Genomic DNA, 25,718 nt, shown 5'->3' with positions numbered 1-25,718 from the left:
CAACATATGGAAGGAGCCCCCTGGGAAAAGAGAATGCAGGACATCACACGTGCTGTCAGGGCATGCCTGGGTCCCCAGCCACGGCCACGGCCCACTGGGCCCCGGGTGCTGGTTGTTGGACCCGCCCAGAGGCGGGAGGGTCTAGGCAGCTGTCAGCTCCCTGGCCTGGAGGACAACGGGGGCAGAGCCCGGGTTCCTGGGTATCTCGGGCTCTGCCTCCTTTGCTGGGATCATGATTCATTACTGATTCTTACCCTTTTAGGATCATTACTCAGAAACTGAAGCCTTGGTATGAAAGATAGGATCCCCGGACCCTGAAGTGCGGGGACACGCCCCGCCACCGCCAGCAGCCACTCCTCTGCCCGCAGGTGCCTGGAAATCCCTGTGCTCTTGGCCTCCCGCGGAGCGGGGCTGTGTCACAGTCCGCTCGGAAACCAAGCCCTGCAGCGCCCTCCTTCCCAGCGCCAGGCCCCTCCCCAGCTCCGGTTCCGAATCCACAGCTAGACGCACCGTGAGCGACCTAGGTCTGAAGACGGCTCTGGAGCACCAAGAAGGGCTCCTGACGCTGCGGCAGGATCGCCTGCCGCCCCTTTGTAACGGTCACCGCCGCGGCACTGATTGGGTGTCTAGATGCTTCGGGGGCATTTTCCTGGCTCCCGACAAAACCGCAAGAGGGACCTGCACTACTGAGACTCAGTTCCCGCGCACAGCAGCGCCTTGACCAGCCAGGAGCAGGGTGGACAGAGTCAGCAGTGGACACTCGGGGAGACATCACCAAAGCCCAGCCATGACCACAAGCAACAGGTACTATGGCCACCATGGTCCCTTCTTCAGGGCCATCACCTCCTGGTTCCAGACAGCCGCCATCACCCAGGGCCCAGCGGTCATCACCTGGTGCCTAGATCATTGGTGCCCCAGGAACCAAAGGCTCATGGCCTTGGAAGCTTTCCCCCAGGAATGTTTTTCAGGCTGGATGGTGTTTTGTTAGCATATACTGAAAATTTTTAAAACAAAAAGCCCAGCTTGCTGTGAGCACCTTTTGTGAACACTGTTTGAGCAGGGTCCAAATATATTTTATTTAAAACCCCAAATTCCAAGCATTTTACAAATTACTTTTTGTTGTTGTTGATGTGTGTGCTTTTTTTTTTTATTTTGGTAATTCTTAGGCATGTGGTTCCCTCTATAGGGTTTTTCTAAGTCTTGGTCCCTTCAGCTGCCAGAAATTAAAACAAAAAGACTGTATGACTCTCTTGTTCTGACTCCTGAGGTTTCAAAAAGGCAACTATTGTTAACTGCAAATTACACTGAATAACTCACTTGGTGTGGGTTTTTCACTCAATTCTAATTATTAATAATTACCCTAAAGTTTTGGAGCGGGGTGTAAAAAGAAATCTCTTGCTCTGCGCACCAGAGGACCCTGCCCCTTTCGTTCTCACCCCCACGAAGCTTCCTGAGGGGGAAGGGTAGGGAACAGCTGTGTCCCTTGTTTTATGAAATAACTATATTCATGGGCTAATGTGCCAACTATATCTTATTTTTAATGAACCAGAAGAATTAACAGGACCCCAGCAGTAAACCCTTTGATACAGCAAACACTCTTTGTAAATAACCGTCCTTTCATTTCTCTGGAGGTTTTCAGTCATATTTTCGTGTATTGGGTTTTAGTAAAGTAGGACAGCCCCGTAATTAAACAAGAACACAATTTAGCAGGTGTAGTTTCATTTCAAAAACGCAGGCCTGGTGCAGAGGTCAGAGATGCAGACCGAAGCTTTCACAGACTTCAGCACGAGTGAGTGGCTCCAGAAACGAGCCTGCGGGGCCTGCATTTGGGAAGGTCCACGAGACCTGCCTCCCGACGCTGGGGGCACATGTGGCCTCATGTGGGGCCACGGGCCACACCTGCCCCACCCAGCACCCTACAGGACACGCCGCTGCTCTGAGGCCCAGAGGCTATCCTGGCACGTGGACCCTTCCAGCCTCGGCAGACACGTCCATGAAGAAGTGGACTCCTCTGGTTTCAGGTCTTGATTCTATAAAAATACAAACAAGATAGGAATAAAGCCAGATGCAGAATATTCGGTTTTCAAAATTGCTCTTCCAGAAGAGAAAAAGGGTAGGTCTGTATTGGTGGCGTATCGGCGGAGCTGACAGATCCCGGATCTGTCCCTCACTGTGGTTTCTTTCCTCCTCTTCTCTTTCTTCTCGGGGTCGATCGATCTGAAACAGATAACGGGAGGGGGACCCATGCCGTCCCTCGTGGCTCAGCCACAGCACCCGGGAGGAACGGCCGAGAGTGGCCGCCGTGTTGCCATGACAATGGCAATAACACAAAGGAGCGTCCTGCTCCGAGACCCCGGTGGGGCCAGCTGGCAAGGACGTCACCTCCGAAGGCCGGTCCGCGGTAGGAAGCCACCAGCGGGTCGTGCTGCCTCCTGGAAGCTGTTTCGGGGACACAATGAAAATCAATCTCGCCGCTGACCAGTAGAATCGGGATTTATGGACGTGGTGGTGAGACGCATCGACAGCGCGGTGAGGGCCCGGTGGGAAAGGAGACGCCGGGCTCGCGCCTCCCGGGCCCTCCCACTGCCGTGGCCCTGTATGTAATTGACTCACAATTTTTTCCCTAATATAATTCTTTATGAAACCTGCCTTGAGCAATGGATCCATGATTGTTCACCGAGGGTTGTGCCTCATTTGTTCCTGTAGATTGTGCCTAATTAACGTTAACTTGTCTGTACATAAAAAGTACAATAGGCTGTCCTTTCCAATTTAATTCCGACAGTTTAATCGAATCTGTATTCTTTCAAAAATAATTAGATCATTTACACTTCATTAACATGTAATGTAATGTTGAGACATTCATCATAATGATTTCTTATTTTTCTTGTGCAATATTATCTCCTCTAATGAAACCGTTAACACCATGCATGCCTTAATTAGCTGTATCATATCACTGACAATTTCTGAATAAAGCCGCATTTTTACAGATGAAATTGAGTCATCTCAGTAGGTATATTTTCTGCAGAATCTCTTCTTCGCTTGTCGAAAACACCTTCCCACCACCCGCTTTCAGTGCTGCTGAACCGACACGGCGGCCCCACGCGGCCTGGCTCCGGCCCAGGGCCCGCGCTGCCCCCAGCGCCACGGCAGGGCGGTGCCTCTGCGCAGCGTCACACGTGGCCTCGCGAGGCCCCACACACAGGCCCGGGAGGACATGGCCATCGGGGAGCAGGCCTCCCCCTCCAGCGTAGAGAGAGCCGAGAAGAAAGCCCCGAAGACAGACGTGGGACAAGAAGGTGCACGTGTGGCCCCCTGGCCCCGGCACAGGGACGACGGTGCTCGCCAGGCCGCGCGGCCCCTCTGCTGCTACGGCAAGTCATCGAGGGAAGGGCCCCCCCTCGATCCCAGCAGAGTCTCACCTGGGACTCGTCCAACAGCACAGGCGGGTGGGGTAGGGACCCCCAGCCCAGGTGTCCTAGGCAAGTAGGGTCTGCGAGAGAGGAAGCCCGCTCAGAAGAGGAGGAGGGGGCGGAGGAGCGAGAGGTTCTCCCTCGCAGAAGCAGTCTCTGTGGTGAAGGGGGCACCACTCTCCCAGAACTCCCAAACGTGCCCACAGACCCATGTTTCCCTTGTCCCAAGCAGCCCTCCAGGAAGAGGCCCTCCGGACACCTGCCCAACCCCCAGCGTCCATGTCTCTCCCAGGAGACCTCGTCTGAACCCAGAGCTTAAATTACTTCTGCGCTGATGACCCACACACATTTTCCAAGACCCCCTCCAGACCCTGTAAGCACTGAGAGTTGGATCTCCCAATGCTCACCCTCCTGCTGGACAGCAAGACCATCCCAGGATCCCGGCAGGGAGCCCAGGCCACTGGGGACTCTCGCCTCCTGCCAAGGCGCACCCTCAGCCAGCCTTCGGGTCTCATCGTGACCCCACCCTCCCGTCTCTCCAGCCACCGTGCCACGCTCCGCTCCTGGCCCTGCTCTAATCAGTGTCCATCCCACATGCACGTGGACTAAATTGTTCCACTGCTGCGGGGCCTTCAGGGTAGCATTTAACCCCTGACGTTAGTCACTGCCCACCTCTAGCTCATCCACATAAATACTTTGCCCCCTGCTTTTTTGCCTTCACAATGCTGTTCCCTCTGTCTGAAATGCTTGTCCCCGAGCTACTCACCCAACTCCTACGCATCCTTCAAAACTTGGCTTAAATCCTGCCTCCTCCAGGAAGCTCTTCCCAACTTCAAGTCTAATTCAGATGGTGCCGCACTTCTCCAAAATAAGAAATCAGTAATTCTCCATAGAAATGCACTTTCTGAACTCACGGGATTTTTTTTCTCGTGAATTGGTAAGAAGGTGGCAGGAGTCCCCAGAGGACAGGATGTAAGTGCTCATCCCGCCCTCTAATGCCGTCGAGGGGCATCATTTAGCCGAGTGTTGGGTTTTCACCTGTGATGGTGTTACCTGCCCCTTGGACTCACGAAGGTCAAAGAGGACACTCCCGAGGGCACCGTGTGGGCTCAGTAACGCTCCCAGCAGTGAGAGTCAGCATCTGGGTGGCATACGCATCAGCGCCCAACAAATATCGACCGGGCACCAGTGGTCCTGTGAGGTTTTCGTGAAGCCATCAGCACGAGCTCCTAAGCGCCAGAGCATGAAGAGCGGTGAAGACCACACGCCCCTTCATCTGACTTATTAGATGCCCGATCTTCCACCTTAAAAGCCCGGATCGAGACACAGGCTCCTGGACACGCGTCTGCCTCTGCTCACTCTCCCAGCAGAGCTCTAGCTGCACAAAGCCGCTCAGGGCAGGGTAGAGACACACCATTTGCCTCTGGGTGGTCCAGTGACCTGTGAGTGGGGAGCCGCACAACCACCGGGTCCCCCCGGCAAAGCCACAGAAGCTGGCGGCCCTCCCTTTGCCGCTGCCCACTGGCTCACACAGACCCAGAGCCGAAGGGCAGGTGGGAACGGGGAAACGGCAGCCAGCCACAGAGCTCGTGCGCGCGCTGTCTTTGCTGCTCTGGAAATGGTATGACACAGGAAACGGGCGCATCCGCGCCGACCCGGGTGTGCGGGCCGCAGCAGGCCACGCGAGGGGCTGCTCTTGTCCCGAGCCGTGAAGCCTGTCTTCATCCAGCAGACGACTTAGAAGCACCAAAATCAGCAACCCCAAGACCATGGGATGACTGGGAACGCACCTCCTGTGTCCCGAGAGGCACAGGGTCCCTGTAGGGCCGGTGCACGGACACACCACAACCTATTGGCTCATTCCCTGGCACCCGGAGCTCGTGGCTCTGGGACTGGGGGGCAGCTGGCCACACGGATGGGTGAACCGCGCTCGGACGCGGCGGGCTTGAAGCAGCCCCGCATGCGGGTGACTCTCCCTGCTGCTTTTGAAGCTCCGCGCCTCCAGATCTCGGTGGACCCTACCTCGCCGGCCAGTGAACACACAAAGGCCATAAGCAGATCCCTATCTGGGCCAAGGGAGCAGGGCGGGTGCCGCGGGACCCCTCCCAGGCCAGCTCCCCGAGCACGGAGCAAGCTGGGGGAACACGGGACAGTGAGCAGAGGTAGACAAACGCCGCCCTCCTCCTTTTGGAAGCAGCGCAGAATAATTGTCCTGCAAAACATTTGGAGGAGCGAGGCTACTAATTAGCCACTAGTGCATCAATTAGTTATAATAGCTGTAATAATACACAAACAATGGTGGGAAGTTATGTGCCGCTCGCTGGGCCTCTCCTTCTATTTGGTGAGCTTTTCCTTCTTTAAGCTTTTCTTTGAAGATTTAAGTTAATAATTTATCCCTAATGAATTTGGTCTTTCTGTTTCTCCAGTATGTAGGGCATATAAATGGCTGGAAGAAACAATGCCATTAGCACAATTTTGCTTTGAAGCAAACTTGCGACGTTAAGAACAATATTTTCAAAGGAATGTTTCTGTTCTCAATTTCCAGAGATGTCTTGATAAATGTAGCTAGTTTGGCAAAGACATTGGAAAAAGGCCAGGGTGGGCCAAAATCACACAATATTTGGGAGGAGGGGGCTGGTGATTTGACATTTCGTGAAAATTTGGTCCATCTTCTGTAAGAACATAAGCATATGCAACACGTTCACAATCTATGAATAAAAGTAATCACAATGAAGGAAAATTGTTTGTAAGCCCCACTTCCTCCTCCTTTTTTTTTTCTGATACGAGAAAATGATACATGGAAGTAAATCTATTTCCTGAAACAAATTCCAAGTAGTAAAAACCCTTCCAAGACGCATCTCCAGCTGTCCTGCCCTAGACAGATGTTCCCATAAACAGAGCTGCGAGCCGGGGGCGCGCCCGCCGCGCGCCGCCCTCCTCCCAGGGCTGGATCCGGCCGCCGGTCCCCTCCCGCCGCGCCCCTCAGCGCCCGCAGACCCCTCTGGTCCACACCCCGCCTCCCCTCCCCTCCAATGGGACGCCGCGTGAAGGCAACCCCTGCTTTCCAGCCTGCTCTCGAGCACTCGGCAAACCGACAACAAACCCACTGTCGCTTCTCCCACGGGACCAGGCTTGCCGTGGGGACCAGTCCAGGCTATCACAGAGGCGGGCGGGGTGTCCACGTCTGGAAAAAAACTTACTCGGCGGTTCTATAATACTTACATTACCTAATTCTTTCGTTTGGGAAGCGGTGTTCAAGGGAAGTGCGAGCACGGATCCAACGCTTCCGTGTTTTCGAAGCTGGGTGGCGGCAGGGCCAAAATGTCCCTGTTCTGACCGAGCCTCCCCCAGACCTGAGGCTTCGCAGACCTACACGGCTCCGCGTTCTGAATGACCGGTTCACCTACGTAACCAAAATAAACGCATCCCAGGCGATAAAGGGCTTTTTTGCTTTTTTTATGGTTTGCACTTTAGTTTGGAAATCGTTAGAGCCCCCAGGAAGTGACGGGGAGCCCGGAGAGCCCTTCCTCCAGCTTCCCCAATGGCTGCGGCATTTCCCCGAGCTTTGCTGAGACAGAATGGAGATTTGCTAATGAAAAATACTAACAAGAGAGGATTCTTCCAATCTCTAAGTTTCTTTTTTTACTTATTCCTTTTTCTAATGATCATTGGAGAGTCTTTGGAGCAACTTCTGGGACCGACTCTCAGTTCTGAGCATTAGTTTCAGAGAAGGTGACACCGTGATGAGGAAGACTGGGTCCCCGTCGCCGGGTGCTGGGGTCCAGGAAAGACGGCCGTCCGAGGGTCACTCGGACACCAGGCAGGGCAGCCCCGAGGGGCACAGCGCTGCACAGGAGCGCCCGCTGGGGACGGTAGTGCTGACGGTGTTCCGAGGGGAGCCCCGGGGCCGGTGAACAGAGCAGGTTTCCGGAATCAGTGATTATGGGAAGGATGTTGAAGGATGTGACTGGGTAATCAAAGACACAGACACAGGAAAAGGGGGAAAGAGCACGTTTAGGAAATCATGCTCACATGACCTCAGAGCGCACGGGGCGCCCAACCCGGGGCAGCGGGAGAGAATGCGCGAAAGACCAGACTGGCCTCTCCTGTTCCGGGCTCTGGAGATGGGTGTTCACGGACAGTCCAGGGTCCATCAGCGTTTCTGACCCGGAGGGGAAAGAGAATACAGCAAGAGCTGTGCCAGTAAAGGGCCACTCAGGAACTCCCACACCACGGACGGTCTGCGGGAAAAGCACTGTGGGCGGCGAGACACCCACGGCGTGGCTCCAGGCTGCAGCCGGCAACCCTGCTCCAGGGGCCCTGGCGACCAAGGCCTGCGGGCTCTGGGGGGGCCTGGCCTGCGTGAGGCTCGGGGTGCCTGCACATGGGTCTCCCAGGACGAGCCCCCGGATCCCTAGCACCCAGCTGGCCCCTGGCAGCAACCCCGTTGCGAGAGGGGCAGGGGCTTGTCCTCTCCACATCGTGCAATGTTCTTGCCTTGTCTTCAGGACGCCGGTCTCCACCCGAGCTGCCCATGGGCAAGCGCCGGTGGCCTGGGGCCCAGGCCTCGAAGACATGTGCTCCACGAGCTCCGGGATGGGGAGTAGGTCGCCTACGAACACAAAGGTGGGAAACAGGTGCCCCCCGGTATGCGGGGTTGGGGCACGGGCACGGCAGCGCGGGACCCTCGGTGCCAGGTGGCAGCTCCAGGCCTCTAGACCAGGCAAGCAGGCCGCGCCTGCCCACCACCGAGCCCCTCACCTGCAGACCTGCTCCGAGCGCAAGCCAGCAGCACCCCTACAGCCGGCTCCCCTGCAAGTTGTGGCTTCTGCGGCCACGCCGTCAGGAAGGAGGAGTGAGGCCAGTATCTGAGGGCCATGGAGGCCTCACGCAGGGGTAGGCCAGCACACAGAGGCAGCGGGGTGGCCACAGCTGCCCAAGGAGGGCCTGGCCACCCGCTCACTCCCGGGAACTTTCCAGAAGACTTCCTCAGGAGCTCTGACCCCAGCAGGAAGGACAATCGATTTTCAAGCCATTTAAACATGAGGATACATACTTGGGGTGTGATGGGCTGGATGAAATGAACACCTGCGACCTCCAGACCTAGGATCCGGTGACATGTGACCTACGAACCCATGACCTCTGACCCTGGCTGCCCGCACACAGGCTCAGCAGAGGACGCTTGCTTTTCGAGCCCCTCCTTTCTGGGACCTGGGCAGAGAGGACGTCCCGGCCGCTGGCTGTGCTGGCCGCTGGGAGACCCTACAGGTGGGGCTCCCCGTGCACCGTGTGCCCCCCACCCCGTGCCCTCTGCCTGCTTAACTGGGTGGGGGTCCTGCCCCCTGACTGCAGTGCTGTGGTTCAGCTGTGGCCAGCCTCGTCTGCATCAGGACCCGCTTCTGGGAGTGCGGGGCACCCTCTCCTGACCTGAGCCCCGAGGGGCCCTCTGGAACCTGAGACTCAGGCACGCTGGACGCAGGAGTCAGGACTCTGGTGGCTCCCTGGGACTCCTGCCGTGTCACCCGCCAGGGACCTCGAGGGACTCCACACCCTTCGTCCGGTCCTCCTCCCTGTCTGGGATTATCCCGAGGTGCGAACATCGGAAAGTCAGTTTTCGGTTTTCCGAAATGGGGAGAGAGCAAAGCTCGGAGCCGCTGGCCGCGGGGAGGCCCTGCCCGGCCCGCAACCCCTGCCCGGTGCGCCAGGAGGAGCCGCGCGCTCGGGTCCCCGACCGAACGGGCCCCAGGGCCACGGAGCTCGCCGCTGGAGGACATGGCTGTGCGGCCGTTTCCACACTTTGCTGAGTGCCGAGCATTGATCCTATGTTTGATGTGAAAAGAAATCACAGCTCTGGTCTCATTAGATAAACCGGTGCTGGCGAAAGATCGCACGGAGACGCTCACCCCTTTTGTGCGGCGCTGAATGGCCACAGCAGGCAGCTCCTTGCACACAATTGATTTCAAGCAGAGTTTTGTCTGAAAGATGCTTCTAGATTATGGCAAGAAAGCGTTCCATAATCCTCCTGCCGATGTCGTTATGCTTCCCAGACATGCGCCTCTCATGGCTGATTGATAGCGCTTGACTCCCAGCGCATTTCAGACCGAGGCCCGGGAGGCCGGCCTCCGAGGGGCACTGACCCCAGGCCCGTGTGTGTGCTAAGTGGGCGCCATGTTTGCGGGTGAACTCGTGAGGGAGGCCGCGTGGGCAGGCTGGTATGGATTTGCTATCTTAGCCTGAAGTGTTGGCCGCTGATTGTGTGATTAAATCAATAATAATTTCTGCTCTTCTTGACGCGTCTTCTGGCCCAGGGTGTGCAGCCCGGCCGCGAGCGCCAGCACGAGAGCCTGAAGGGCTGCATCGCAGACGAGGTGCCGGGGGATGGCGGGCGGCTTCCTCATCTCTTTAGAAAGCAGAGTATTGTCTCAGCTTCCCGGGCACACACGCACGCGGGCCTCGATGAGAGGGGACGCGGCAGGTAGGGGAGGGGCCTGCGTGTAATCCATGGGACCGTTGGCCCTGGCTTTACCGGAGGCCGCACGGAACCTCCGTTCCATGTTAAGCCGACGCCGTTTCTGTCCGTGCGGGGCATTTACACAGGCGTGAGGGTCCATCCTCCCCCGGGCGCGTCTGCCGCCCAGGCGGTTGCCCAGGCGGTTGCGCAGCCCAGAGGGCGCCGTCCTGCGCAGCAGCCCCACTCCGCAGCCTTCCCACTCACACCGGAGCCGGGAATGTGGCCAGGCCCAGGGATGCACGCGGCTCCCTTTTCCGACCTTCCCGGACCCAGACTCCCCTCGGCAGCCTTCTTCCATTTTACTACAGACGAATGCAACGATGCTGTTTGTCCGTCCACGGCTCGTCAGCAGCCCCGGGCCCTGGGCGGGCGGCAGGGCGGGGCGACGGTCCCTTCGGCCCCGCACCCAAGCTCTTGGGGGGCTGGAACAGCTTCCCTGTGCCGGCAACCCTGCTCTGGCTCTCAGCAGGAAAATCCGGGACAAGTCAACCTCCCAGTGGAAACCGCGGGGACACCAACAGATCTTTTAAAACTCAGAACATCTGGTCAGTCACCTTCTCCGTATGGGCAAACAGAGCGTTGTTAATAAAGCCGCGTCAGATACCCGCGGAGGCAAAGGTGGATTTAACGGTTCTCGGACGGCGCGTGCACCACGGACTACAGCTGGGCTAATCCATTCCTTTAAAAAACAAACCGCTTATAGTGATGTTAAATATTACTTAAAAAAAAAAAAAAAAAAAAAGGAAGACAGCCCCGGGGATGGTGCTCATCAGTTCTCCTGTAAAAGGCGAGTTTCCTGAGGTTCCTGCATCGAAAGCCAATCCAGTATTCATCAGGCGTACACGATTGTAATTGTAATTACTATTTATCTATTGGGAATTGGGCTTTAAAAAAAAAGTATAATTTTGTGGGAAGAGGGGGCCGGGGGAGGGAGACAGCTCTCTGCATTTCAAGAACCGAGCTGAACGTCCACTTCGGTGACCCGCGGAGCCACTCCTCAGCCACAGTGGGGTTAGGGGTCCACACCTGCCTTGCTGGACAGAGCTTGCCTGCTGGGGGCGGGCCTGACTGCTGGGCTCCTGCCCTCCACCGTGGGCAGATGCCCAGCCCCTTCGTGGGGTCCTGAGACAGCAGCCCCTGGACACGCCCCCACAGCGCCCTGGTGCCACCTTTGAACGCTGGGCAGAGACCAGAGGAGCGCCGCCATGTGACACATAAAAAAAGGGGAACGCTTAGTAGGGGTGCACCACTGCAGACGGAACCAAAACCCAAAATGCCAAGGAGGCCATCCTGACCTCCTCCTGGGCTCACTGCACAGGGTCACTGTCCACAGGGCAGCCCTCTGCACAGCACTCGGCCAGATCCCCCCCAGGTAAACCTGCAGAAACCGCCACCTGTTCCACCCCCTTCAAGGTTCACACCGAGAGCCACTCCCTGGTGCAGCTTTTGGGCAGCTCCAGGTTTACTGCAGAAAACGAACAGACAAACGAAAGCCCCAGCCCTCTGGGGACAAACCTGGCTTAGAACGACCTGGAGTGGAAGAGCCCAGGTCCTCCTGTGACGTTAGAACAAGGAGGCAGACCTGGGTGTGCACGTGCCCTACCCCCTAGAATGCCCCCTATCCTGTGTGGGCCCCGCCCCCTGCACACCCTCCCACACCCCCACCCCCACCCCCACACACGACCCTGATGCATGACCCCCCAGCGCACACGTACCCCATGGGCCCCCCACCCACCCCAGCTCACACACACCCCAGGCACCCACCACCACCCTGCCTGCCGTGCGTAGACCCCCGTGCGGGACACTCACACAGCCTTCTGCACTGGGCGACGCCACGGAGGAAGCTGGTCCCCAGGCCCTGCGCGGCCACCCACTGTCCCTCAGGACGCTCGACTACCTTCGCAAACATGGCTCTGTGCTTTCCACACAACAGGCTTTTGTCCTTTATTTTTAGCTCGTGGCTGTGCACAGTACAGGGGAGCCGGCCCGAGGTTTTTCTCTTTCCTTCCGTCCTTACTGTGTGTCTGCCGTCCCCATCGGGGCGGGGCAGGCGCTGAGGTGGGAAGATGACCTTCATGCCTGCCTCGCCGGGTGCGGCGGGCGCGTTCCCAGGGGCCCAGCCGGTCGAAGTTCACGTCTGCCAACGCAGACACTCACGGTCTTCCTATGCTGAAATGCACTCAAGTCGGGTCTGGGACCTTGCACATGTGTTCTCAGAGCTGGAAACTCTTCCCCAAGATGGGAGCTCGTCCACAGTCGGAATAGGAGGTGGCCCCACAGGGTCCCAGAAAGTCCGGCAGTGACACTTGGATCCCCTGGGACCCACTTCCAGGCCACTGATGTGCCATGGCCTTGGGCCAGGGGCCCCCTGCCGGAGCGCGAGCCCCTCCCCGGGGACGGCAATCACAGGACCGGCTCCAGGTGGCTTCAGAGAGCCTTGGCCGGAGGGAGCGCGTGACGGGGAGAGGAACGCGGACCCGGTGTGTTGAGTCCGAGCCCACTTAAAACCCCGCGTCATTGAACGAGCTCTGGTATAAAGACTGCAGTCTGATTTTTACAACATTTCAAAGAAGAGGAGCTTGTCGTCATTAATGATTATTCAGGCAACCGAAGCAATCCACCGGAGTTTGCCCATAACGCGTATAAAACACTTCGCCTCTCCGTACTCCCTGTAACTTTGTCGGCATTTTTATCGTTAAGCGGAAATGGTTTTGCTTCAGTGATACACTTATAAATTTCTGATCCTCAATGACTTGACATGAATTCTGAACTAAAATCCAACTTAGCACAAGTTTTTCCATTTCCACACACGTCGGATCTTTTTAACAAGCTACTCAAACCTTGTGGCTCGACACACCTCAGAAACGCGAATCTTCCGCTGGGCTGTTGTCGAAGCCGCAGCCCAAACACTCCCGCCAGGTGAAGGTGGGGAGCTCTCCTGGAGCACGGGAGGGTCCGACCCCCCCAGGGAAGGGCTGACGCCGCGGTGTTCAGACACGGCGCGCTCTACAGGCGTGCACCCGTGGTGGCTGCGCTCCAACCTCTACAGCCTCCCGAGCAGGTCCCGGGAGCCTCGCGTGAGGACCTCCAGGCCCAGCAAGAGGCGGGGACATTTCTAGGTTCTAGACCCGCGATCTCTGCTCCCCGAGCTCCCGGCGGGACCCGAGTCCGCACACCACTCTCCGTCCCTGTGAGGAAGTTAAAGGTAGGATGGGTCAGAGCAGCCCCTCAGCAATCAGGCAAACAGCCTTTTTTCCCAATAAAATTGATGGGACTTAATCCCGGTGAGTGAGGCTGGAGCCGACACCCAAGCTATATTCACTGCATAAATGAGGGGAGAGCGTCTCTGCTCCAAAGGACGAATCTCTTTAAACACATTAGTGCCACCTTCTTGAATGTTCACAACGACTGGACGTCTTCCCAAATGCTGCCCATCTGCAAACCCCCACCTCCTCGTGAGACGGAACACCCAGGGCTTGTGCACACGATCTCGCAAATGCCTTCACAGCCCAGCTGGGCGCCCAGAGCCACCCGCCGCTTGTGTTTGTGTCACTTCAGCTGGACAGGCCCAGGCATGTCGAGTTACTTCCATTGTGCATTTAATGAAACAACACCACTCTGGGTGTCTTGTATCCTTGTGTCGGGAGAGAAGGGGAAAAAAAGGTAAGGTAGGAATGCGCCAGCCCGGAGGGAAGGCACCTGCCAGCCAGTCAGCTGCCCAGACTCATGCCCAGGCAGGGTTTAGAGCAAGACGGCAAAAACTTCCTGGTGGATGCTTATGTCTTCGGAGTCTCGTGAGCCGTTATCTTCCTGCAATCCTCGGAGACCTTAGTCCCAGGGGAGTCACAGCTCCGGCCGTGCGGAGGAAGCCGTCTGTCCCCAGGCAGCTGTCCCCACAGGGCACCTATAAAGTGAAACTGGACAGCGCGAACCTCCAGCCTCCCCGAGGGCACCCGGACAGAGACTCGGGGGCTCGCGCCCACAGGGTTCTGCAGAACGCTGCCCCTTGGCTCCCTCGGCCCCCCGAGGTGGCCCAATAACCTGTGCGCAGAGAACTTTGGTCCCGGTGGAACGAGTCCCCACGGGAGCTGCGGGACGCGGGAAGTTCATTTTGCAGAATGCAGCTGTGTCGTCCTGTGTCCTGGGGGGCGGGTGGGGGCGGGGACACGTGAGGTGGGCGGGCACAGAGAAACGCGTGAGATTTCTTTATCTCTGTTTCCAACAAGACGCGTCTGCAGAATTCAGGCCCAGGGACGGGAAGCTCCAGTGGGTGTCTCACCGGGAGCGCAGCCTGCACCTCCCACCCAGCAGGGACCCCGGACCGCACGGGCACAGGTCAGCGTCAGACATCGGGCCACGTGTCCCATGTCACCTGCCCCATCTCATGTGACAGGCGTCAGAGACAGCTCCACCCTCCAGGGACAGTGCTGCCGAGGGCAGAGATGCAAAGGACCCTCCTCCACAGCCCCCGACCCGCTCTGGGGAGCAGGGAGCCACAGAAGGAAAGTCAGAAAGAGAAGAGCTCTCAGGCCCGAGTGTGACCATCTAGGTCAGGGCAGCCGGCTCCCGTTCAATGAAACGACCAGCGACCCAGCCGAAGGATCCCGGGGCGCCTTCAGGGAGACGTGGTAGAGACCAGGCTGAAGGCAAAGGCGAGATGCAACCAGGAAAGGCTGGCCTGGACTCCGTGGCCACCCGGTTTCCCAGCCCAGACCTCTAGGGGCCACAGCGGGTGTAGGACGGATCAGGACCCTGACGGTGGGAACCAGAGCCCCCGGGGGAGCGCAGGAAGATGGTGCCCCCCAGCAGCCAGGCACCTCTGTTCAGGACAGCAGCTGCTGAGAGGAAGGGGTCCTCTGCACAGGGATACTGCCCTTCCCGAGGGGGCGACCCTGGGGGAAACATTTGGGGGAAAGGGGAGGGCCGTGCCCTGACTCTGCCCTGGGGTCTCCTGGGCTCCCGTCACTAATGAAGCTTCCCCAGCCCGTCTGCCGAGACCCTCACCCAGGGCCCTTCCCAGGGGTCCCAGCCAGAACCCGTGGACCACCTGCCCCACACCTCTCCGATGGCCAGGCCTCCTCTCTCCGTAACATCGCCTGACGCTCTTGTACAGACTTGGCCAAGAGATGAAGAAAACCCAAAATATTGCAACACGGCAGTGGAAAATAGTGGCTGTCCAGGAACCGCGCTCTAAAGGGCCTCCGTCTCCGCCGGCTCCACCAGCCCAGGGCGCGCCCTGCCCCTCTTGCTCCAAAACCCCCTCTCTGGGTTGCTCTCTGGCCCTGCCCTGGGGCCGTCCTCACTCACTCTTTCCCTGTCCCTGTCCCTGTCCCCCCACTGGCTTTGCTCCCTGCACAAAATTAACTGACTCTTACTGTGTTAAGGTGACCTGCCGCCGTCCCAGTGGAAGCAGCAGTGACCGTCCCCCGCGACCGTGGAAGCGGCAGTGACCGTCCCCCATGTCCGAGGAAGCGGCAGTGACCGTCCCCCGCATCCGTGGAAGCGGCAGTGACCGTCCCCCGTGTCCGTGGAAGCAGCAGTGACCGTCCCCCGCGACCGTGGAAGCGGCAGTGACCGTCCCCCGTGTCCGTGGAAGCGGCAGTGACTGTCCCCCGCGACCGTGGAAGCGGCAATGACCGTCCCCCATGTCCGTGGAAGCAGCAGTAGGAGCAAAAGTGAGGATATTCTTAGTTGGTGAGAATCTGCACCCACTACAATTATCCCCAAATTACCTGAAAAGAAAACAGAATTCCTTCATGAAAAATTCAGCTGATAATTTGGAGCCGTTTTACCATCGAGTAACTCGGGCCGGAGCGAGCGTGCGTGCTGGGCCGCTGCTGTGGTTGGACGTCGGGGGCCCAGCACAGCCCACCCCCGGCCCAAGCGCATCCCGAGCCCGTCTCAGCACGGCGGCTCAAGGAAGGGGCGTCGCCGGGTGTCCCCGAGTCTGCAGCAGAGCCGGTGCGGACGCTCAGGTTAGAGAAGCAAATTGAACCCACGCTCCAGGCTCTCGGAGCGCCAGCGGCCTGTGTCCCGGATCACACCGCCGGGCTGGATTCCCCCCGCACACTGGCTCTGGCATGACTCCTTTTGAAAGCCAAAAAGTGCACTGTCTGGCAGTTTTGTCACTCCAGGTATAATAATAAAAAAATTCCGATCTCGCACGTCTTCTGGTTGAGCCTCCCCCGACGTCCTCAAATTCAAAGCAGCCGGCTTCAGGACCCGTAACCGCAGCCCAGAATTAGTGATCCCGGTTTTTTTCTTAGAGTTAATTGAAACTGATGTGTTTTGAAGTCATGGTGGGGGTTTCTCAAGAAAAGTGCCGCGTGTTATTCAACTGGCACGCACAGAACAGGCCAAAGTCAGCACGGCGCAGGCCCCAGGATTAGTCTCCATTGGCACCACTGGGCCCAGCACCGCGGCCTCTCCCAGCGGATAAATATTTAAATTATATGTATGTCAGTGTGCGGAGCGACCTGAAAGAAACCTGTTCTTCGGCGGCCGTCCTCCGGCTGTGAGTCGTGAATAACCCCGTGGGTCGGGGCAGCGCCCTTTCGCCAATCACAGAGCTAACGGACCTGCGAGGTTGTAGCTGCTCTTCTTCTGCTCCCCACGACTAATTTTTCCAGGCATTGCAGGGGCATTTCCAATTAACAGCAACGTGGTTTTGGATCCAGCTTTGCAAAGGTTCAGGGCGAAGAGGTAAATATTGGAACACGCCGCGGCGACGATTTCATGAGCCGCAGGAGGAAAGCGCAGGGCTGCCGTCTGGGCCGGCCGGGCTGGTTCCATTTTAAAGAAGCCCTGGCAGCTGCCTCCGTCAGTCTCTCACAGTGACCGTAAAACCCCTTTTCCGTTTTATGCACACGGCTCCTTCCCCTCCATTGCTTCCGGAGTTCCTTCGGGTCGTGGGAGCCTCTCTGGACGGCAGCTCAGCCTGGAAGTGCCTCCAGAGCCACCGCGGCCCCGCGGTGCTCACGCGAGCCACTCCTCAGCCCACCGCCCGGTCCCATCTCCAGCCGCACGGGTGAACGCGTACCTGGGGAGAACCACTGTCCAGGAAGGAGCTGTTAGCCCGGCACCAGAGCCCCTGCGGGCATGTGTTTCCGGGGCAACCCAACGTGCCCAGAGCACAGGGAATGGGAGAGGGCTCGTGGGTGCCCATATGTGGGGCCCCTCCAGAGAGAGGCACTTGGCCCCATAAGCAGATCCTGGTGCTCCAGGACTAGGACCTGCTTCTGATTCAGCAGCCACTGGGGACATCACTGGACGTGACTCACCACACGCTCAGCAGATGCTTCCAGAGCCCAGGACCAGATCCGGAACCCACAGACTAGATCCTTTTCTCAGAGTCTGTCTCCACCTTTCTGTAAGTCTTCAGTCTTTCAGGGCCCCTGCGTGGCTCCGTCAGTGACACGTTCACGGTCATGGTCCCGGAGCCCCGGGATCGAGCCCGGCATGGGGCTCCCTGCTCAGCGGAGAGCCTACTTCTCCCTCGGCCTCCGCAACTCTGCCTGCTTATGTGCTGTCTTTAGTCTTTCTACGCAGGGGCCGTTTGTCTCCGTCTCTTCGTGGGTAAGTCTGAGGTCAGAGCGCGTGGCGAGGCAGGTTCCCAGCGGTCTGAGCAGAGCCGGGAGGCCGCCTGTCCGCACAGGGGCTGCTCAGACCAGTCGCACGCCAGGTCCTCGCCTTCCTCGTCCTCGAGTCCCCCTAGATACAGGTGCAACGGGGAAGCCACACTTTGCTTCACAAAGGGACCAGAGCATCCTGGGCCTTTGAGAAACAGAGCTGGAAGCTGGAGGGTCAGGGCCATGGCAGGTCCGTCCCGCCGCCCAGCAGCAGCACACGCCTGCCGGGACACGGGCCCTCGACTTGCCTCTCGGACGGCTTGCTGTGGGCAGTGAGCTTTGCTCCTACAACGTCGGTCACTGTGGTCGACTCAGAACCTTCCTAGGGGTCCTTTCTAGGGCATCCCTGAGGAAAGCTCTACAGCTGGATGTATTTTTTTAATAAATAAAGCTTATATTTAGTTTTTAAGTTTAACCATCGAGGCTTACTTTCCAACCAATGTCAACTAAACATTAAGTGTTTGGGGACAAGAAGACAAAGTGCCTCTGTCCTGTGACACAACACGAGTGTCTGGCACAGCCCTCCCCCTCCCCTGCGACTCAGGGCCCGGCACACTATTCACCCCGAGAGCTGAGCAACTGAAGAAGCAGCAAGACCTCACTGCTCCATGGTACAGGCCACGCTTTGTGGAAAGTTCCAGACCATCGTGTCCCTCTGGAAACCCTTCTTTTTTTTTTTTTTTTTTAAGATTTTATTTATTTATTTGAGAGAGACAGCGCATGAGAAGGGAGAGGTCAGAGGGAGAAGCAGACTCTCCGCTGAGCAGGGAGCCCGATGTGGGACTCGATCCCGGGACTCCAGGATCATGACCTGAGCCGAAAGCAGTTGCTCAACCAACTGAGCCACCCGGGCGCCCCAAAACCCTACTGGAGTAGAGCAGCTGACACACACACCCGGCCCCCGGACCGCCACGTGTGAAAGGGACACAGAGGCATGGGAGCGTCTGCTGTTCCAAGAGCTGCCGGCTCACCCCACTCCCATCCGAGGGCTTCTGGAAAGATCCGAGAGCAGAAAGGAGCCCCCTTACGGGAAACGGCCGGAGGTCCCCCACGTCTGTGCTGCCAACGGACAGAGGCCCCACAGCCCCAAAACAGGCGCTTCTTTACACACGAGCTGCTTGGCATGGACTGCAAAGGGAAAGGCGCTAATTTTTTAAAATCATGATTTGCCCAACGATCTGAAATACGTAAATAACATGAGTCTTATAAAGCCCGTAACTACGACGCGTGCTTGTGCACTGAGCCGTACGGCGAACAGAGACCCCAGCGTTTCAGTGGCGAAGCTGTGTCCCTGAGAGGAACCAGTCACAAAGCAGCTAGCGGGTTCAGGGCACTTGGGGCGGCACAGGACGGTTTGTGTCCCGCAGTTTGAACGAACTCCGGAATCCCAAGGCCTGGCCACCGTCGCTTTGGGAAGACTGCGGGGCGTGTCTCTCGGCGTTTGTGTTGGTGATAAAACCATGGCAGGTGACACGGACCGCGGTCGAGGCCCAGAAATTTTTCTTCTCAGTGTAATGACCAGCAAATGGGGAAAATAGTCTGTGATTCACCCAAACTTTCCACAAGTCATCAACACAGTATCTCAGCCTCTGGTTTCATCTTTGGTGTGCTTTACGTGTGGATTTCTAATTATGTCAGGAAACCAGCTTGTATGGACGAACCTGCCCCATTTCTCTGCTCTGATCAAACTGCTGCAGACGGAGGTGCCCGCTACTGAACCTGGCCCCGCTTTCACCCGAGTCCCCGCCCCGCGTATTTCAGGAGCCCAGCGTCTTCACCAGCCTCCGGAGGCCCCGCCGCCCGGGGTCCGTCCTCTCGGGGAAGTCGTGCGCAGAAGCTAAGTTGTGCAGAAGCTTCTAGAAGGAGTTCGTTTCCCTGGGTAATTCCCATCTGAGGACTACGCCCACACAGACAGACTTGCACAGGAGCAGGCCTTTCGTTTTGAGGAGTAAGTCACCCATTCTGAAACCAGGGAGGAAGTACCTGGAGAGGGTGACCTCACATCCCCTGGTTTTTCCCCGGCCTGCCCGGTAGGACCACACTCCCGAACTGTGCGCCCCGGTTCCTGCCCTCCGGCTGGGCTTCTGTCCAATGTTACTCCGGCAGACGGACAAGGACAAACCCCCCAGCCTTCCCCATGCCTCGCGAACTTGCTCCCGCCAAGCCCCGGCCGCTAGGACCGCGGAGAGGGTGCCGGCCCGCAGCTGGGGCGCGATGGGCCCTAACGCAGGGGAAGAACACGCACTGGTGGGACAGAGGGGCCCCGCAGGACCTGGGCCCGGGCCAGATGCCGCGTCGGGGTGCTCTGGCCAGCCCCGACCCTCCTTGTCCCCCTGAGTGACCGCAGTGTCGCCCGAGGGCCGCGGCCGTGCCTCCCAGCCTCTCCCGCAGCGGCGGCAGTGCCCATGTCTGGCGCTCCCTGAAGCCGGCTCCCGAGCAGGGTCTGCTCCCGCCGCCCGGCAGCGCCGGGCCATCACCCTGCCAAACCTACGCTGCTCATGACCCCTGTGGGCCCCGCGGGCCAGAGAAACGCCATCCGTGTCCGGGGAAGCCGGCGCAAACCAGCGAGCCCGTGCTCGCGCCCCCGCAACCGGGAGCCACCGGGAAGAAACCATCCTCGTTGCCGCGGAGAAAAGGAGCTGTTCTTTCCTTCCCGACACACTCAGCCGCTGGGGATGGGGGCACGGGCCGGGCGCCTGGCGGCCTCTCAGACCTAGAGCCCCGTGGGCGCCGCCTCCGTCCCGGTGCTGCAGCAGCCGCGGGACACCCGCCTCCAGAACGTGGGGTCCTGCGATCCCCTGCACGTGGCCCACACAGGGTGCGGGCAGCCGGGACCCTGAGAAGGAGGTGCACCCGGGCCACCGTCGTGCGGTTTCTCCCGAGAGTAGCCGTGAAGCCATTGCCCACGGGCCGCCGGACACGGAGAACAGACTCCCGTCAGCTCTCCTTGCCCCGGAAATGACCAGGGTCTGCTCGCGCGGCAGGCGTGGGGCCAGCCTGGCGTGGGGCCCGGAGGCCCCGGCCGAAGTGTGTGCGGGCGGCTGTGGGCAAAGGGCCTGCCGTCTTCGGTGGCGGCCGGGCTCCTGCGGTTTGGCCGGACGAAGGGAAGAGTGTTCTTGACCGCGACGGGCCACGTTTACACCCGGTCACCCGGAACGTCTTCCTACCCCACTGCTCTGCTGGACCACGCGGCCCGGGAGGCACACGGGGCTTCGGCCGTCTCCGTGAGCGCCCGCACAGCGCTCCCGCCGCAGGCTTCCCAGAGCTCGGCAGGTGTTCAAAGGCTGGGAGAGGCCGCCGGCTCCCGGGACCTCTAGGCGGGTCGGTGTCACCCAGAGGGCGGCCCGTCTGCGGCGAGGGCACTTCCGTCAGACTCGGTGGGCTTGTCTTCCTGCCACAGAAGGTGCTGAGGCCCTTCCACCGGGGAGCGTCACGTGGCTTTGTGACCGAGAGGCTGTGGTTACAGCGCGCGCTGCCCGGATGTGCGGGACATGGTCACGTGCCAGAAGCTCCAAGAACTCAAAGGTGATGACGCGTCCTGCCCCTGAAGGGCTCGCACTTCAGGACATTTTACGGCTGCGCGTCTGTGTCCCTTGCTGCCCTGAAGGCCCTAAAACAGAAGCGCAAAGTTCAGCGCACACCTCCTGTCTCCAGCTTCACCGTCCCGCACTTCCCGCCTCCTCAGACTGACAAGGGTCAGAGAACTCAGGAGAGGCCGCAGCCCGCCACAGACCTCTGCCCCGGGTCACTTAACCTGTCCCCGGCGGCATCGCGAGGTTGGTGGGGAGACTGGAAGGGCCGTCTGTGCCCTCGTGCCCGTGCTTTCGGGAAAAGCCAGGGGGCCGGCGGGGAGACAGTCCCAGGAGTTCCAGGGTCGTCGCGTGCCCGGGACGCCGCCACGCCGGGTCCTCACCAGCCTGGCCCAGAACTCGGAGCGTGGCCGGCGGCTTCCCTCCACGGAGAAAATGCATGTGTGTGTCCCCCCCGCACGCTCACTCACACACCCGCACACGTGCGTGCACCGCACACGCCGCCTCGCTGAACCCTCCGCAACCTTCACCTTCAGCCACGTCCCCTCCTCCTTCTGCCCGAGGCTCTGGCGTGCGCGCGTCCCGGTTCCCGGCAATCGGGCCTGGTTTGGGCCGGTGCTCGCAAGGGTTCATGTAGCACAGGACATCCCAGAACGTAACCCTAACCCCTCGGATTACAAGGTTTCTGAGCAGCGCGTGTGTGGCGAGGTCACCATCAGGAGAGCAGGCCTCACCGCACGCCGAGTCCCTGCACGTGGAATCTTGGGTCGGTTGGAAGAGCCGTGGAACGGCTCTGAGACAAGAGGCTCCCGTGTGATCTGACGTGCTTTGTTCACAAAATGATGGAATTAAGGAAAACCATGAAGCCCTCCAGGATGCCAAGCCCTCGGCTGGGCAGTGACGCCGGCGCGGTCCGGCCACATGGCAGAGGAAGCCCGTGGCCTGGCTCTCTGCATCCACACCAACAAGCTGTGACACACATGAACTTGGTAAAGGTGTATCATGTGGTCAAATCCTCTGCACACAGGACGTGAAGAATTCACAGAAGAAATACATATGACCGTCATACATCGTTTTAGAATTCACCTTTGCTAATAACTTAAAAACACAAACTAAAACAACAGCGAAACGTCATTTTCTCTTTCTGAATTAGCGAAGACGTTTAAGACGGTGATAATTGAGGCGAACCAGGATTTGGCGATTAGACACTCACGCGCCCGCCCCAGTGGTTACCTGCGGGTCACCCTTTCTGGGAAACCACGTGGAGGTGCGCATCAGGGCCCTACGAACTCTCCTACCCTCTGAGCCTAAAATCCACGCGCAGTGTTCTCTCTCAAAGAAATAATCAGAAATGTAGGCGAAGATTTATGGACAAGATCTTCGCAGTGACAATAGCAAGTCACTGAAATATCCTACATTCAGGAAGAGCCACGCTTGGTGTTAACCGTGACACAAGACAGAATCGGGGTGTGCCTACATCTCCTTTCCCCTGTCCCTGCAGAGGAAGAGAAGTCCCCAAGTGTCGTGACCGACAGTGTCTGTTGTGTAAATTCTGCCACCACAGCCATTATCGCGCTCCCAACAGGACACCAGTAAACGGGCGAAGAGAGACACGCAGGTACATGCTCCCTCCTGCTGCCGCTGACCAGGGCCAGCTCGCCTGGGGGGATACCACATCCCCGGGAAAGTCATGTTCACGAGGAACACTTAGCAATACGCGAAAATGCCCGCAGTGGAGTGGGGTGCGGAGAAGCACGACACGCTGCGTCCCCGGCCTGGAACTCTGCTTTGTAAACCAGGCGCCTGACGTTTGACCTACCACTAGGGACGCGGGTAGGTTCAGACGGTCCCCTGTGGCAGACAGCTGTCTCGGATGCTATAATAATGGGAAAGTCCTTATCTTTCTTAGACATCTCCCTAATTTCCAATTTTTCTCAGATGTGCTTGCATTATTATTAATTCCAAAAACAAAATGACATTTTTTAAATGATTGAGGCACTAGAGGGTTTTATCAATGTTCTAAGAAACTCCTCCAATAAAGTTCAAAGAGATGTAAGACCCTATAGCTATTTTGACTTTACCCTCTATAGCTCAATCCCCTCAAAGAATGATTCTTGTATCACATGTGTGTTTTCCCTAAATGCTCCACAATGACAGCTTTCAGTGAAATCGCTGATATCCCAAAAGACGATTACCATTCCAGAAAGAGAGAAGCAGTGAAGGATTCAGAAACAAGAGAGTGGGCCTCCGTGATGCTTGGGGAGCCCCTCCCTGCCCAGCGCCCCGACACAGCACCGAGAGTTCTCCCGGCACCAAGGACAGGCGTTTCCCATTGTCTGTGTTTGGTTTCGACTGGTCTTTGTCAAAATGCTGCTGTGGAAGAGATGTTTTTCATCTCTGCTAGAGCAGCTAAAAATGAACCAGAAAACTGTAAGCTTGCATTTCTTTGGGACACTCCCCATTAGAAAATGCTCTTTCCCGCAGACAGACGATGAGGCCATGCACGGTTTTCAAATGTTCATACACGGTGAAGGAGACCCACACTTTGTCCAAGGACGAATAAGTGTATTTTAACTTTAAGAAAGAACTTGACGAAACTTGAGCCGCATTCCATAGGAAATTCGGAAGCAGAGCAGCTCCCGCCTTCACCCCGGAAACAAGGACTCCGGCCTGGCGGCGGGGTGGCTGCCGCCCTGACGGGGCCTGGCCGTCGTTCTGACCAGCAGATAGAACCGTGCAACCGCTACTTGCTGGCTCCTCCCGTCCATTAAACATTTATGACTTCCTACACCTGCGCAACTAGGAGATAAAGACAGCCTAGAATTTTATTGAACAAAGTCGTGATTCCTGTGCATAGCATTCTCTGGTCCCTCCCTTCAGCTAAAGGACCCGCACACTGTCCCTTGGATCCGTGTGTGTCGTGGACTCTGCTTGCGTGTGTGGATCATGTATGTGTGGATATAGATGCATGTGTTTGTGAGTGTGTGTGCGTGTGTGTATTTACACACCCGTGTATGTGTGTGCACATGTGCATTGTGTGTGTTGTGTGTGTGTGCGTGTGTGTGCATGTACATGGGTACATGTTAGTGTGTGTACATGCATGTGTGCAGACGTGTGCGTGTGTGCATGTGTGTGTGCACATACTTGTGTATGCTGTGAGCACATTGTGTTTGTGCACACACACGGGCTCGTATGGCATGTACATGTGCAGGTGTTGGTGTGTACTTGTGTGCATGAGTATACATGCATGGGCACATGTCTGTGCACGCGCATGTGTGTGTGCATGGGCATGTGTGTGTGCACATGTATGTGTGGTTGCTGTGTGTACATGTGTGAGCTGAGGGCATGAACATGTGTGTGTGTGCGTGTGTGTAGGCATGGACGTGTGTACACGTGTGTGTGTGCGTAGGCGTGTGTGTGCAAATACACAGAGATGTCGGCATGTACACGTGTGGAGAGAGAGAGACAGGGAGAGGCCGACGGAGGACAGGGCAGCCGCACTTCGGTTCTTCGGTTTCCCCCCTGGGTCCCCCCGGGGCCGGCCCTCTCTTCTCTGAACGTGATTCTTCCTCCAGCATCAGCCTGTCCTCTCTGCAGTCCTGTGGCCACATCCCCTGCTGTTCCTGCGGGGCCCCACGCGGCCAGCGTCAAGCAGAGCCTCCTGCTGCCCCTGCCCCCTCACGGCCCCGCCCTGCCCTGCAAGCCCACCACGTCCCGGCTGGGGCTCCTGGGCACCCGCACCACAGCAGCCTCCTAACTGGCCTCCCTGAGCCCACGCTGGCCTCCGGCACACAGCCCTGCTGTGATCTCTTCAAACCACCGGACCAACTCTGCCACCTTTGCCAGGACCTCGCCGTAGTTTCAAAGTGCCCTCACGGGAACACGCCCAGGTCCTGCCCCAGGGGGGACCCGCACCGTCCGGCCTGCTCCTCGCCCCGGTGTCGCGCCTGCTCGGGCCCCACCTCCCCCGGTGTGGGCCCTCCAAGGCCTGCGGGCACGTACTCCCACTGACACCGGCCTAGACTGGTCCTTGGCCCTTCTGTGCCTTTGTCACACCCAGACACCCTTCCAGTCACCTCGCTGGTCCGTCTGTCCGTGCCCTCGGCACGCGCTGGGCCCCTCCATCCAGGCTTCGGACCGTATGGATGAGCACAGGGGCCAGGGGCACTGGGCGTCGGGCTCTCCCCCCAACAGCCAGCTTCGGAACGTCAGCGCAAAAGGCCAGGCAGACGGAGCACGCACTGGGGAAGGCGGAGAGGGCAGGAACCACCGGAAGAGCCGTGAGCCGCCGTCACTTGCCGCACGGTGGACGTGTGAGTGCACGCACGTGTGCACCCCGTCCGGGCAGACAAACACACCGTCAGCCGGTTCTGCCCTGCTGTGGGCAGCATCTGGCCCGAGTGGCTTCCAGGGAGGCAGAAACAGAAAACTTGGCGAGCAGGAGTCCTCCGGCGGCGAGCCGTGAAGACCGTCCGCCGGAGCCCGACCCAGACTGCAGGTTCCCGTCCTCTTGATGGCTTCTGCGCTTTGCTCTTAAAAACGACCTGTTGTGTTATTTGTAAACATAACAAGCTGGAAGTCACTCCAGTTCTCATCCCCGACGCACCTCCCTCCAAAAAACGAGATGCAGCCGTAGAAA

This window comes from Mustela erminea, chromosome 13, assembly GCF_009829155.1.
Source record: "Mustela erminea isolate mMusErm1 chromosome 13, mMusErm1.Pri, whole genome shotgun sequence".
Classification (NCBI taxonomy): Eukaryota; Metazoa; Chordata; class Mammalia; order Carnivora; family Mustelidae; genus Mustela; species Mustela erminea.
The sequence above is the reverse complement of the archived record's forward strand: the minus strand, read 5'-3'. Positions refer to the sequence as shown.